Below are 17,154 nucleotides of genomic sequence, written 5' to 3'. Positions count from 1 at the left end.
TCTTCAATCATCTTTGTCTAAGACTTCAAAGAGAAAAGGAAAGTCAAGTTATTAAAATCAGAAGTGATCATGGGAAGGAATTTAAAAACAGCAAATTTGCTGAATTTTGTGCATTAGAAGGAATCAGTCATGAGTTCTCATCTCCCATTACTCCCCAGCAAAATGGTGTGGTAGAAAGGAAAAATAGAACTCTCCAAGAATCAGCCAGAGCTATGATTCATGCCAAGAAATTGCCCTACCACTTTTGCGCTGAAGCTATGAACACAGCCTGCTATGTTCACAACAAAGTAACCTTGAAGAAAGGAACTCCTACTACCTTATATAAAGTCTGGAAAGGGAGAAGACCCACAGTCAAATACTTCCATGTGTTTGGTAGTAAATGTTATATCTTGACGGATCATGAACAAAGAAGGAAGATGGATCCCAAAAGTGATGAAAGAATATTTCTGGGCTACTCAACAAACAGCAGACCTTTTAGAGTCTTTAATTCCTGAACAAAATTAATGATGGAATCTATCAATGTTGTGGTTGATGATCAACAGACTGATGTCACAGACGATGTTGAGACATCTCTAAATGATCCCCCAACTGATTTTTCAGAAAAAAATAATGAGAGTGAACCTCCTCAAGCTGAACCTGAAGATTACAAAATTAACAATGGACCCTCCATCAGAGTTCAGAAGGATCATCCAAAAGATCTCATTATAGGAGATCCAAATAAATGGGTCACAACTAGACCAATGAAAGTGATCTCACATGGTTGCTTTGTCTCCAAGATTGAGCCTAGGAATGTTAAGGAAGCCTTCAATGATGAGTTTTGGATCAATGCCATGCAGGAGGAGTTAGGTCAATTCAAGAGGAATGAAATATGGGAACTAGTTCCAAGACCTGAAGGAATAAATGTCATAGGAACAAAGTGGGTGTATAAGAATAAATCTAATGAACAAGGGGTGGTTACTAAAAATAAAGCAAGATTAGTAGCACAAGGATATACTCAAGTTGAAGGAGTTGATTTTGATGAAATATTTGCCCTTGTAGCTCACCTTGAGTCCATTAAACTATTGCTTGGAGTGGCATGTATTCTGAAGTTCAAACTGTTCCAAATGGATGTAAAAAGTGCCTTCTTGAATGGCTATTTAAGTGAGGAAGTAAATGTTGAACAACCTAAAGGATTCACAGATCCAAATCTTCCAAAGCATGTGTACAAGTTGAGGAAATCCCTCTATGGTTTGAAACAAGCTCCTAGGGCTTGGTATGAGAGACTCACGGTATTCCTCACTAACAATGGATACAGGAAGGGAGGTATTGACAAGACCCTATTTGTTAAGAATGAAGGAGGAAAATGCATGCTGGCTCAAATATATGTGGATGATATTGTGTTTGGTGGGATGTCTGATCAGATGGTCGAACATTTTGTTAAACAAATGCAGTCTGAATTTGAGATGAGCCTTGTTGGAGAGCTGACCTATTTTCTTGGGCTACAAGTCAAGCAGATGGAAGATTCTATGTTTCTATCTCAAAGCAAATATGCCAAAAACATTGTTAAGAAGTTTGGCATGGAGAATGCAAGTCATAAAAGAACACCTGCTCCTACACATCTGAAAGTCTCCAAAGATGAAAATGGTGTTAGGGTAGATCAAAGTCTATATAGAAGCATCATAGGAAGTCTTCTATATCTCACAGAAAGTAGACCTGATATTGCATTTTTTGTAGGTGTTTGTGCTAGATATCAAACTGAACCAAAAGTCAGTTACATAAACCAAGTGAAGAGGATACTGAAATATGTCAATGGCACCAATGACTATGGGATGTTATATACTCATGGTTCTGGATCTATGCTGACTAGATATTGTGATGCTGACTGGGCTGAAAGTGCTGATGATAGGAAAAGCAGATCAGGAGGATGTTTCTTCTTGGGGAACAACTTAATATCATGGCTTAGCAAGAAACAAAATTGTGTGTCCCTGTCCACTGCTGAAGCTGAATACATAGCAGCTGGGAGTAGTTGTTCTCAACTGGTTTGGATGAAACAAATATTGACTGAATACAATGTCACACAAGATGTCATGACATTGTACTGTGACAACCTGAGTGCTATAAATATTTCTAAGAATCCTATTCAGCACAGCAAGACAAAGCACATTGATATTCGTCATCACTTTATTAGAGAACTGGTGGAAGAGAAAATCATAGCCCTGGAGCATGTTCCTACTGAAATGCAATTAGCTGACATATTTACAAAGGCTTTGCATGCTAATCAATTTGAATGTTTAAGAGGGAAATTAGGGATTTATATCCATGAGATTTATAGCAATTAATTTGGAGTGGAAAAGGTAATAAAAATATTGTCTGCCCACTTAAAAGAAAGTGCCCCATTTATGGAAAATCATTACCTAGTATTGTAACTACCATCTATAGCATTTTCACACGCAACCACAACACAACCACTTCCATCTTCATCAAACTTTATCGACCATCTCTGCTAGGGCAACAAAAAATCTTTCACAAGCTCAACAAGATGTCACAACATCCTTCATCTTCTGGTTCTAAACCTGCTCACAAAGCAAGAACACCCTCCATGGATTTTCTACATGAAGACATTCTGGAAGTGATTCACTTATCAGTCATCCCAGGCGACGCCTCTGGTCCATCCTCCACTACAGGGCATACTCAAGGTAACAACTCTGATAACCCTACCTCTAAAGATGACATGCATCATACTGACCGTGTCATTAGAAATTTGGTCACGAGGATCCTATATGAAGGACACTCAGTCAAGGGAGTTTCGACTCCTCTATCTAGAAGGGACCCCTCACCTGAGGTGGAACCTCATAATGAGAAATATGATGAGTCATCTAGGTCTGAGAAAGATATAGCTGTTGAGTGTCGCATTACGCGAAAAACTGGCGGGAAAACGAAACAACAGAGCCGCCACCGTGCGTTATTTATCCCAAAAGAGGGAAAGGAAACGCTAGAAGTAAACCTGGAAAAGACATGGTCTCGCGACCAGAGAAAGATGGGATCGGGAGTCGGTTATGCGAAGGGAAGGTATTAGCACCCCTACGCATCCGTCGTACTCGACGGGATCCACGCACAAAAGGAAGGATAAAGGTTGCTACAATGCTGCTCAAACATCAAACACACACTGGCTGAAAGAGACACAGGAAAACAAAAGAAACTGACTCGGCAGGATATCGCATCCTGGGCCTACGTAGTCTGTCAGGCACAGACATCAGAGTCAACGTAGTTCGGGACAGGGGAAACGTGCTCGCTAGGATGTCGCATCCTATGCATACGTATCTTCTCGGACTGGAGAAGAATCAGAGCACTCGTAGCTCGGCTAACGCACGCCAAACAAAACCACACAGGAAACCGACTGCCAATCGCTGGACTTACGTCAGACTCCACACAAACAGGCAAACATGGAAACCGAATGCCAATCGCTGGACTTACATCAGTTTCTGAACCAACAAACACACACACCAACAAAACAAAACGGCGCCCGGAGAGATCAGCTCATCTCCTGCCTACGTACCTCATCTGGTATGAGGATCAGGGCGACGTAGTTCCCCTACGCAGGGACAAAGGACTAGCCTAACCAGAGACTGGGAAATGACATACTAGAAGGGAGACTAACTCGAGCCTAATAGTTATCATGCAAATTCACCATGGTCCTAGGTCAAAGTTTCTAGCTAACTTGCACAGGGAGCAAGCTAAACCTAAGCAGCACAAGCAAAGCAAACATACACAAATAGCACACACTATATACAAACAAAGTGGGCTCACACAAGGGTTAGGTTTTAGTCGAGGGGTCATATCAACCTCGACAAACAAACCACTGTAACAGGGTGATGTTAGCTCTTAACCCTAACATTGAGAGTTAAGGTGAAGCAGATGAAATAGGAAGTGAGGGGTGTGCCTCACAGCTCTTATCCTTGGCCTGGGAGAGCTTCAGACAAATGAAGGTGTGGGAGTTCAGAAAGTTGGAACTCTTCTATCCACATGACTGACACAACAAAAGATCTTGGGCTATTATCCACAATGCATCAACACAAGGTGTGTGAGCAAAGTTTCTAGCTAACTTGCACAGGGAGCAAGCTAAACCTAAGCAGCACAAGCAAAGCAAACATACACCAATGATAAACAAACACAAGCATTGCCTCTTAAGGAAGACTTCAGACAGGTGCCTGCCAAGTAACAGGACAGGTCTTCCAGACTACATGAAGTCAGAGAAGTTATACCTCAATGGTTAAGCTATCAAGCAAAGCAAAAGCAAGTTCACAAAGGAACTATAGAAACTAAGGTACCTGAAAACAATCTAACACAATCAGTATACAAGTCAACAAAAGTCAAACAGACAGACTAGTGGTCAACAGTCAACAGTACACAATTAAACAGACAAGCATCCATGCACCAAGGCAAAGCACAATGTGCAAGGCATAAGCTCAACTCAAAGGAGCTAATCCACCTACAAGACAATTCAATGTTAATCAACATCAATCAAATAGGTAGCTCAATCCAATGAACCAATTCCTCAAGGCCATATGCTTCTTGTCCTGAAAACAAAACTCAAACATAAGCACAAACCACTAGGACAAGGCCTAGGGTCAAAGTGGAGGAAATAATCCAAAACAGAACATGGAAATTGGCATGAATCAAGCTTAATCAATTAGGAACAATATCCAAGTGGTCTCATATCAATAGCATCAACCAAGTTCATTTCACAAAGCACATAAGGCAAAGCATGCAAGTTGAAAGCTCATTGAAGCAAACAGAATGAACCAATCCACATTAATTCAAAAATGGCTCAATAAATCTCAAGAAAAATCATGGCTAAACAGCACACATAACATGATCAACATATCAAAAATCAAGGCATTTGGACAAGTTTAAGCATGGCAAATAAATTCCATAAGGCAAGGCAAGCACAAACAAGCTCAATTAGGGCACAAATAGATACATCAACTTCACACAAGCCTAAAACAGAATCCAAACATGATAAATGTCTCAAACCAAAGCCACAATAAACTTCAAAGTGTCTAGAATCAATGTGCAAAATTTCAAATCCATATGATAAACATAAAGCATTTCACAAATCATCTAAGTTCATGACTATCACAAAGTGCACAAATGATCAACCAGCAAAGAAAATCCCAAACAAATCAGAAATGCATCCAAAAATTCTACAAAACTTCATTCTCAATCCTAACATCCAGAAGAGGCATCATGCAAAAATTCACATCAATTGGCATTTAATTGGCATGGCAAAGAAAATCAACAAGTTGAGAAAGCAATGGTGTGACACACATTGTTACACCTTCATTAACCAGATCATAACTCAACAACCAAACATGAGAAAAATGCAAACTCTATACCAAAACGACCAGCAAGATGTCTAGTTTAAGCCTGCAAAGTTTCACAATCATTGGATTAAAATCCATCATTTCATGGAGAAAATGGCATGCAAGGTACAAGATAGCACACATGTGAACAATCCCTAAGCCAAATTAAATTCCAACCGTGCACAATTTTTGGAAAAAATCTCATAAAATACTAGACATTTTGAGGAACATCATGCAAAATATCCCAGGCCAATTGGATAAATATTCATGAACTTATGAATTTTTGAATGAATGGAAAAAATAAAAAATCATGTGAAATGGCATACATGAACATGGATGGTTAAAAGATGAAATAATGCAAAACCAAATGTGGAAATGCACACGGCTGGAATCGAACCGTGTTGAAATTCAAATCAGGGCGCGCTAATAATGAAACACTGCGTTTCATTAAAGTCTACATGGACATGGTAAGCGCTATCAACCAATCGTTTTGCCACATCAAAGCCACGCGTACCAATACATGGCCAGAAACACAGAAACTCATGCAAAACAGGCGCGGGAGGATCAAACAAGGTCTGGGAAACGAAAACCTAAGGAGTTCATCAATGTTCATCATAATTTTTCCAGGTCAAGAACAAAAGTACCAGAAATGCGAAATGAATACACCATTGGCTTCATCTTTTAACATACAACATGGATCGAGGCTTGGATTTGGCTAATTCGACCTAGGTTCAAAGATTCGAGCAAAATAATTTTCATGTATCAAACTTAGATCTAGCATAACTATCTCATTTCTTAATGAAAATCCACGATACAAAGCTCAGTGTGATCACCAATGAAGGATCTACAACATGCATCCATCAATTTTAAGAATCATGACATGCGAAATCTAACCTTGTTGGAAGTGCAGAACTGGATTTGCTGCTTTCGAGCCTTGTAATGTCCAAACAGGTGATCTAACACTCTTGTACAATGGAATGGATGAAGGTTGATAGCTCAATTGCACTTGATGTTGCTCAAATCTTCGACTGCCATGAATGAATGCTTGCTTCAACAGTTCCAAAATGTGCACGAAATCCTTGAAATCTTGCTTCAATCTTGTTCAAAAATGCTTGTGGATCATAGATTGATCAAGAACAAGGCAAGGTTTGTGAAGAATTTTGCAGAAAAATGAGAGAGAAAATTGTGAAGAAAAGTGTGAAATAGATCTAGATCTGAGAATTATGAAATGTTAATCTCATTTCTGTTATGATTATGCTATATATATGTTCTGTTAATGAAGTTCTTAATCACCATTAGCCAAATGCAAGTGGATTAAGTAAAATGAAGGTGTTGATGCAAATTGTGCAATTCACCTTACATGCATGAAATGGATGCTACAGTGCACGATTTTTGTGCTCAATTCACTCCAAATGTTGTTTTGAGCCAAATGCAAGTGGAAAAATGTAAAGGCAATGCATAATTTTTGAATTTGGAATTTCCCTCCAAAATTCAAATGAAAATGCCAAAAAATTTGTGATGGAAATGCATGATATGTGATGCATGAATTGGATAGTTCATGTCAAAACAAGAATGTTGCAAAAAGAACCATTCCATTTGGCCTTTTGGTTCAAAAGTTATGCACTTGTGAAGTTCAAATTGACTTGGCAATGATTGATCCATATCTTTTCAACCATACATGAGAAATTCATGTTCTTGGACTTGTTGGAAAGGTGAGAGCAAGATATTCAACTTTCATGTTGGACAAAATCTCATTTGAAGCTTGCTTGGTGATGTAATCTTGAGGAGAAAGCCTTTCCATTTTTGGCAATTTCCAATTACAGATCACTTACTATTTTTGGAAACTTTTCATCTGACCTCAAATTCTTCATTGTTGATGTTTGAAATGTCAAATGAGACTTGTATGGACATGAATGAGTCCTTTCTAACCATCTCCCGCCTTCAAATCCATGATTGAATGCACAGTTGACTTTGTTTGACTTTCTAGGGTTTCAGATGAATTGCATCTTGACTGATGACTTCTGAACATCCAACCTTTGGCCAAACCACTTCAAAATGATCCCTAGGTCATATGAACTCAATGAACCAACCCTAGGGCTTTTCTTCCATAAGAAATGCACTTGCTTGCTTGCACAACTGGATCTCCTGACCAGTCTTGACTGATGACTTGCACTTGGGCAAAGAACAATGCAATGCTATGCAGTGGACAATACTAATGTTAATGACCTAAAATGAAAATGAATGTATAAAATGGGAGGTGCAAATTTGAGGTGCTACAGCTGCCCCTATTCAATCAACTGGGAACCCGAATGGATGAGAGCAACGACTGTCAGACTTTCGGGGTAAACAGGGATTGAATACCGAAGAACCGTAGAAATTTGCACAATGCGGGGATCCAACAGTAACTTCAACTGGGATCTGATATTTATCACTGGGGATTTTGATTTTTCTCTCTCAAAGGTACAACCACATCCAGACATCGAAAGACGATGAACGGGAAGAGAAATCACAACTAGACGTCAGCGGACGACCAGGAAAAACTCGACGTTTATCGGAACCAACGGAGAGGTAACAGACATCAACGGATGACTGCAGGGAAAATACATCTAGATGTCAACGGACAACTAGGAAAAACTCAACGTTTATCGAAACCAACGGAGAGGTGACCAGACATCAACGGATGAACTGGGAAGACTCGACCAGACGTCAACGGACGAACGGGAGAAGCTCAACGTTTATCGACACCAACGGAGAAGGAGAAGCTCGACGTTTATCGACACCAACGGAGAAGGAGACCCTACTGGGGAAGAGAGAAATACATCCAGATGTCAACGGACAACTAGGAAAAACTCGACGTTTACCAAAACCAACGGAGAGGTGACCAGACATCAACGGATGAATGGGAAAGACTCGAACAGACGTCAACGGACGAACGGGAGAAGCTTGACGTTTATCGACACCAACGGAGAAGGAGAAACTCGACGTTTATCGACACCAACGGAGAAAGGTGACCAGACAGGACGTTTACCGACGACTCTACTGGGGATCGACCAGACATTAGTGAATGACTGGGGAATAGGGTATACAATCAGACGTCAATGGACGAATGAGAAAAACTCGACGTTTATCGAAACCAACGGAGAGGTAACTATGAGGGGAAGGGTACAACTATACGTCAACGGACATATAGGAAAAACTCAACGTTTATCGAAACCAACGGAGAGGTGACTCTACTGGGGAGAGAAAATATAACTCAACCAAACGTCAACGGACGGCTGGAAAAAACTCAACGTTTATCGACACCAACGGAGAGGAGAACTACTTGGGGAGTCGACAGACACTAACAAATGATCTGTGGGGAATATGCAACTATACGTCAACGGACGAATAGGAAAAACTCAACGCTTATTGACACCAACAGAGAGGTGACTCTTAATGGGGATAATTAAACTAGACGTCCACGGACGAATAGAAAAAACTCATCGTTTATCGACACCAACGGAGAGGTGACCTCCGGGGAGGGTTAAGGGTATTACAAACATCGAAAGATGATGTTTACCGACATCAAAAGAAGACCAAACACTTACCGATGACTGTGTGAGACTCGATGTTTACCGACACCGCAAGATGGTGTTTACCGACACCAAAGAAGGACGACCAGACATTAACGAATGACTGGGATGGGACTCGATGTTTACCGACACCGAAAGATGGTGTTTATCGACCCCAAAGAAATAACCCACGCGGGTGCTGACATGACACTGACCGTTATCACAAGATGACATCTACCTATGTCGAGACAAGGTTAAACACTTGCTAGGGATCCCACTGGGAAGAATCAAGCTTTCCGTCACACCCGGGTGAGGAAATAAACCTCTCTGGGGGTATCATCAACCCTGAATGCTGTCAGGAGCAACTGTAGCAAATGTGCCGCACAGCTTGTTGAACCACGATCCGCCTCTGCCGGGGATATGGTCTGATTCGTTAACACATGAATGCATATGTTTGAATTTTTCTATGGCGTAATGCTCCATATTGAATGGAAATGCTACGCGATTTGAGGATGCAATGATCACTATATGCCAAATGCAAAATGATGAACTCCGCCGGGGAGCCAAAAGATCAGATACTCCAACTCTGTGGGGAGACTTTGCTTGAGGAATACTCTACGGGGAGAATACCGACTTCTCACTCGTTGCTGGAGAAATAACACTGTTGCTGGGAAAGGATAGACTCCGTTGAGGACATCCTTCATAGGACCCAATCCACTCGGGGACTCCGCTTGGGGAAAAAATCAATACAGCTCCGCTGGGGAACCACAAGACGACTGCGCTGAGGAACCATCAATACGACTCCACTGGGGGAAAAATAAGGCGACTTCACTGGGGACGACCCAACCAATCCACAAGTAGGATAAACTCTGCTTTGGGAAATAAATGCTACTCCGCTGAGGAAACTCATCCAATCCCTAGGTAGGATCTCTCTGCTGGAGATAATCTTCACCTAAACGAATCCACTTGGGGAGCTTGTCGGGGAAAGCCATCAACACAAACCTCTGCTCGGGAGATCTGCTAGGGAAAGCAACTCTGTTGGGGATAACACACCACCCACTCTGCTGAGGAATAAGCGCTCAAGACCACGCTGAGGATAACAGTACCTCGGACCCGACGACTGGGGAACAACATCATTCCAACTCAGTGGGGATCTCAACTGGGCAAATATTTGCTGGGGAATAAACCCACTTCCAGGCCTGCTGGGGATAGGCAATTCTTAGATCTGCTGAGGATAGGAGGCACTATCCAAAGGCGTCTCTGCAGGGGAAAATAGCTCTGAAAGCTCTCATACTTGCTTGGGAAAATATCTGCTGTGGAATCGTCTTCACAGATGACAACCTGCAAAACAGCACAACATACAGGCCCCAGGGGATACATGGACAAGATACGCTCAAGTATCCTCAACATTCAAAGTGATTTTCAAATGTTTTATCTTTTAGCACGTTATTGTTTAGCCTTCATGTTTTTATATGCAATGTTTATCAAAAATTCGGACGTTTCTGTAAACAAAACTGTAAAAATAAAAACAAAAGAGCTATTTATCTGAATAACGACTTTCATTGATTGAAAATGTGCCTGAAAAGGCGAATACATCGGGAAGCAATTCCTAGAAAGAGGTAATTGCGCACAAAAGGAAAAAATCTATCCTAATGGCAATGTGAACACGTCATCCACTATTTCCCAATTCTGTTATAACTCACAGATCATCAGTTGTTCCTCCCAACTTCCTTGCTTTCTGAGAAGAATGACTGGACCGATCACATCTTTCGAGACGGAAGACGATGAAGCGCGATGAAGTACAGATAACTCAGACTGTAGTCTTCGCTTTAATCCCTCTTTTGCCTGGATCGCCCTTTCGGGTTTTCAATCCACCGGGATACCCATTTTTGCCTAAGCCGCCCTTGCGGGTTTTCGACTTACCGGGTGTACAAATTCTTTTCATTTTTATCCATAATTTTTGCTCGAACCTTTTCTTTCTGTTTTTTGGTTCGCCGGGATGCCCTTTTTTGCCTGGACTCTTTTATTCTTTTTGTCCAGCGGGTCAATTTATGCGAAGTATTTTTTGACTACATCTGAGTTAACAGGGGACGAGAAATCTTCACCATCCATAGTTGTAAGCATCAAGGCTCCACCGGAGAAAACCTTCTTCACAACATATGAACCTTCATAATTAGGAGTCCACTTGCCCCTGTTATCTGTACCGGGAGGAAGGATCCTCTTCAAAACTAGATCACCAGTTTGATAGCTTCGAGGACGCACTTTCTGATCAAAGGCTCTCTTCATCCTTCTCTGATACAACTGCCCATGGCACATAGCTGCAAGCCGTCTCTCTTCAATAAGGCTCAACTCGTTAAACCTTGTTCGAATCCATTCGGCTTCGTCCAGCTTGACATCTAACAAGACCCTCAGAGAAGGGATCTCCACTTCAACAGGTAGGACTGCTTCCATACCATACACAAGGGATTACGGGGTTGCCCCGGTCGACGTACGTACTGAAGTACGGTACCCATGCAAAGCGAAAGGCAACATCTCATGCCAATCCTTGTACGTCACGACCATCTTCTGCACAATCTTCTTGATATTCTTCTTTGTCGCCTCTACAACACCATTCATCTTCGGTCTGTAAGGAGAAGAATTGTGATGTTCAATCTTGAAATCTTTGCAAAGCTCTTTCATCATCTTGTTATTGAGATTCGAACCATTATCAGTAATGATTCTCTCGGGAACTCCATAACGACAGATGATTTCCTTCTTGATAAACCGGGCAACCACTTGTTTGATAACATTAGCATAAGAAGTTGCTTCCACCCACTTGGTGAAGTAATCAATCGCAACCAAGATGAAGCGATGTCCATTCGAAGCAGTAGGCTCAATCTTCCCTATCATATCAATGACCCACATGGCAAACGGCCAAGGCGAATTCATGACATTCAGAGGGCTTGGTGGTACATGCACCTTATCATCATAGATCTGGCATTTATGGCACTTCCGAGCGTGCTTGAAATAATCGGATTCCATAGTCATCCAGTAATAACCGGCTCTCAACAACTTTTTCGACATTGCATGACCACTAGCATGGGTACCAAACGAACCTTCATGCACTTCCTGCATCAAAATGTTTGCTTCGTGTCTATCCACGCATCTGAGCAGGACCATGTCAAAGTTCCTCTTGTACAGCACATCATCCTGATTCAGATAAAAGATTCCAGCTAGCCTTCTCAGGGTTTTCTTGTCATTCTTCGACGCACCTTCAAGATACTCCTGACTCTTGAGGAAGTTCTTGATATCATAGTACCACGGCTTCTCATCAACAACAGACTCGGCTGCAAACACATACGCAGGCCTCTCGAGTCGATTCACCGCAACATGTGGCACATGATTCCACCAATGAACTTTGATCATGGAAGACAAAGTAGCCAAGGCATCAGCCATCTGATTCTCATCCCGGGGAACATGATACAACTTCACTTTCTTGAAGAACGTCAGTATTCTTCTAGTGTAATCTCGATACGGAATCAAATGTGGCTGGTTGGTATTCCAATCTCCATTGACCTGATTGATCACTAGAGCGGAATCTCCATAGATGTCAAGCGTTTTAATCCTCAGATCAATGGCTTCTTCGATCCCCATGATACAAGCCTCATACTCAGCTTCGTTGTTGGTGACATCGAAAGTCAATCTGGCAGAGAAAGGTATATGAGCCCCTTTCGGATTGATCAACACTGCACCAACATTGTTACCATTCACATTCACAGCCCCATCAAACATCAGCGTCCACTTGTCATCAGGATCCGGTCCTTCCTCGACAAGAGGCTCTTCACAATCTTTCATCTTCAGATACATGATGTCTTCATCAGGGAATTCAAACATCATAGGATGATAGTCATTGATCGGTTGTTCGGCAAGATAGTCTGACAAAACACTACCTTTGATGGCCTTCTGTGACGTGTACTGAATATCATATTCTGTTAAAATCATCTGCCAACGGGCAACACGTCCGGTAAGAGCCGGCTTCTCAAAGATGTACTTCACTGGATCCATCTTAGAAATCAACAAGGTAGTATGGTTCAACATATACTGCCTCAATCGGCGAGCAGCCCAGGCCAAAGCACAGCAAGTTTTCTCAAGCTGTGAATATTTGATTTCACAGTCGGTAAACTTTTTGCTAAGGTAGTATATGGCATGCTCTTTTCGACCAGACTCGTCATGTTGTCCCAATACACACCCCATCGAATTCTCGGTCACTGACAGGTACATTATCAGCGGTCTCCCAGGAACTGGAGGAATCAGGATTGGAGGTTTCTGTAAATACTCTTTTATCTTGTCAAAAGCTTTCTGACAATCATCATTCCACCTGATTGCTTGATTCTTCCTTAGCAATTTGAATATCGGTTCACACGTGGCAGTTAGGTGAGATACAAACCTTGCAGTGTAGTTCAATCTCCCTAAAAACCCACGAACCTGCTTTTCTGTTTTCGGTTCAGGCATCTCTTGAATAGCTTTGACTTTTGCTGGATCAACCTCAATCCCTTTCTCACTGACAATGAAACCCAACAGCTTCCCGGATCTCACCCCGAACGTACACTTATTCGGGTTCAGCCTCAGTTTGAACTTTCTCAGCCGATCAAACAACTTCTGCAAATTAATCAGGTGCTCCTCTTTTGTCTGCGACTTCGCAATCATATCATCCACGTACACTTCAATCTCTTTGTGCATCATGTCATGAAAGAGAGTCGTCATATCCCTCTGATAGGTAGCACCGACATTCTTCAGCCCAAATGGCATCACCTTATAGCAGAACGTGCCCCAAGGTGTAATAAATGTCGTCTTTTCCATGTCCTCTGGCGCCATCTTAATCTGATTATATCCAGAGAAACCATCCATGAAAGAGAAAACCGAGGATTGAGCCGTATTATCAACCAATACATCAATGTGAGGTAATGGGAAATCATCTTTCGGACTCGCTCTGTTTAAATCCCGGTAATCGACACACATTCTGACTTTGCCATCCTTCTTCGGCACAGGAACGATGTTGGCCACCCACGGGGGATAAGTCGTCACTGACAAGAAACCAGCATCAAACTGCTTCTGAACCTCTTCCTTGATTTTAACAGCCATCTCAGGACTCGTTCTACGAAGCTTCTGCTTGACCGAAGGACAATCTTCTCTGAGAGGTAGTCTATGCACCACAATATCAGTATCCAGCCCAGGCATATCTTGATAAGACCAGGCGAATATCTCCACATACTCTCTCAGCATTTCAATCAACCTGCTCTTGACCTCTGTCTTCAAAGCAGCCCCGATCTTAATATCTCTTCTGGCGTCCTCAGTACCAAGATTCACAATCTCCAACTCCTCCTGATGAGGTTGGATGACCCTTTCCTCCTGCTTCAATAATCTGACCAATTCTTTAGGGAGTTCACAGTCTTCCTCACTCTCCTCTTCAGCTTGGTAGATGGGATTGTCGAAATCATACTGAGCCATAACAGAATTGTTCATAGTGGATGCCATAAGATCACTTCTGCATGTTTAATGCTTTATTTTAGAAAAAAGAGTTCAAGAAAGTCACAAAAACAAAAACATTGCCATTTTTATTTTTTTTGAAAAATGAAAACAAAAATAGAAAGACAGGGATCACAAAATTGTTTGCAAAACGTCCTTTATTAATGATAATCATTGAAAACATGCTGAGGCCCTACAATGAACCACTACGCCTTGGGCAGAACGTAGGGTTTTGTGCAGAATGAAAAAACAAAAGAAAATGACTCTGTTTGAAGAGTAACTTGGACCACATCTTCGACTGTCCAATTGTTGATCATCTCCCCTGGTGCACGCGGGCGAACCCAGTTGTCGAGATCACAATCACTGTCACCATCTTCACTACTGGCCGCAAAGACGTCACCGTGATTCATCAGCCCAGCGCTGGTAAAGGTACTCAGACCTGCTTGTACACCCTGCTCCGCTTGCAAAGGTTGATAGCCAATACCGAACTTATCCTCTTTGACAGGCAAATCCACCATCTTGCCCCAGCCTTCAGCTTTGCCAGAGTCAACAACCTCCTTGGCCTGCTTGTAAGACGCAATCGAAGCACCCGGCTTTCTCTGATCAGCAAACGCCACCCTCTCGAGAGCAACAGTCTCAAATGCCTGACATAAGGTTTCGTGGATCTCGCCATCCACCTCTACATATTTGAAAGAAGATAGGTGACTCACCAGAATATCTTCTTCGCCGCACACGGTCACAATCTGACCGTTCCAGACATACTTGAGCTTCTGGTGGAGAGTTGACGAAACTACCCCTGCTGCATGGATCCACGGACGCCCCAACAAACAACTGTACGCAGGCTGAATGTCCATAACATAGAAGATGGTGTCAAAAACCTCCGGACCTATCTTCACCGGCAAGGTAACTTCACCAAAAACAGAACGTTTGGATCCGTCGAATGCGCGAACTATCAGGTCACTCGGAGTAAGCACAACCCCTTCAACAGATATCTTCTTCAGAATTTGCTTAGGCAACACATTCAGCGACGAGCCAGTGTCTACCAACACGTGAGACAAAACAGCACCCTTGCATTCCATGGTGATATGCAAGGCCTTGTTATGATTACGTCCCTCAGGCGTCAAGTCTAGGTCAGTGAACCCCAAACCATGCCTGGTGCTCACGTTGGCAATCACCCCCTCCAGTTGGTTGACGGAAATCTCTTGAGGCTCGTACGCCATGTTCAGCATCTTTAGTAAGGCGTTACGATGTGCCTCAGAGCACAGCAGCAAAGAGAGTATCGAGATCTTGGACAGAGTCTGGTTGAGCTAATCTACAATCTTGTAGTCACTTTTCTTAATAATTTTCATAAACTCCTCCACATCATTCTCAAATGAACCCTCAGGCACCTCCTTCTGAGCAGGTTCTTCGTCAACCACTGCTTGTTTGCCTTTAGCCTTGGCAAGAGCCTCAACATTGTTATCTCTTAAAGGTTGTGGAGCAAACAAACGTCCGCTGCGAGTAAATCCTCCTGGCCCTCCAACATTGTCCACAACTGGACTCACAACCACAGGAGTTCTACTGGGCACACCAATAGTCACAGGCGCTTGACTAACCGGCCTTGTCTGATTCTCAGCCCTCCGATTACTACGATACGCGTTATCATATTTCCATGGCACAGCCCGAGTATCAACAGCCCTTCTAACTGGCGCAACAATGGTAGTTGGATTGCTGGCGGTTACAGGTGCAGAAATGATAACAGGAGTACCACTTGTTGTAGGCGCACTAACCCTCTGACCACGTCCTTCAGACGGTTTAAAATAGATGGTGACAGTTGACACTGACCCACGATCCTTTACAGCCCGACTGAACTGCAAACAGCCCTCATCTATAAAACCCTGGATACCGGCCCTTAACTGATCACAACCATTCTCAGACTCAACACAACCCATACAGCCCTCATCACAGCCCGGGTAGACACCCCCACTCAGCAAACGGCCCTTTACAATCAACAAAGAAGTCTGAACATCTTCAACACTGACCACCAGATCTTCAGCTTCTACCCCCTCGATGTTGTTCACTCGGTACGCACCATGCGGCGGCATTGGGTTATTTACAACATTCGGCAGAGGAGCAAAATTGATAGTTTTGGCATCAATCAGGTCCTGGACTTTATGATGAAAAGCCCTGCAGTTTTCAATATGGTGTCCCGGCGCACCAGAATGAAAGTCACAACGCACATTGGCATCATACCCAGGTGGTTTTTTTGTCAACGACGCCATAGTCCTCAACACCATAAACCCTAGTCTGAGCAACTCAGGCAGCAACTCAGCATAGGTCATCGGCAATGGGTCGAAACGTCTATCAGGCATCCTCTGCCTCGGCTGATACGGACGTTGCTGTTGTTGCTGTTGTTGTGGCATTTGTTGTTGAACTCTCTGTTGTTGCGGTTGTTGACGTTGTTGAGGTGCCGGAATTGTCACTGCAGCAACCTGACGGTATTGATTTCTATTGACAACCCTTCTGCCATGCTGCACAGCACTGGCTTCACCCTCTCTCCGGCGAGGTGCCCCAGCAAAAGGTTTCTTGGACGACGAGGACCCAACATCTTGAATCTTACCAGCTTTGATCAAGCTCTCTGTCCTCTCTCCATAGATAACCACATCCGAAAAACTCCCGAATGGGCAGCTTCCCATCCGGTCCATGAACACACCCTGAAGAGTACCAATGAACATGTCAGTTAATTCCCTCTCCAGCATAGGGGGTTGTACTCTAGC

Source organism: Lathyrus oleraceus, chromosome 6, assembly GCF_024323335.1.
Source record: "Lathyrus oleraceus cultivar Zhongwan6 chromosome 6, CAAS_Psat_ZW6_1.0, whole genome shotgun sequence".
Taxonomy (NCBI): domain Eukaryota; kingdom Viridiplantae; phylum Streptophyta; class Magnoliopsida; order Fabales; family Fabaceae; genus Lathyrus; species Lathyrus oleraceus.
Note: the sequence above shows the minus strand (reverse complement) of the source record.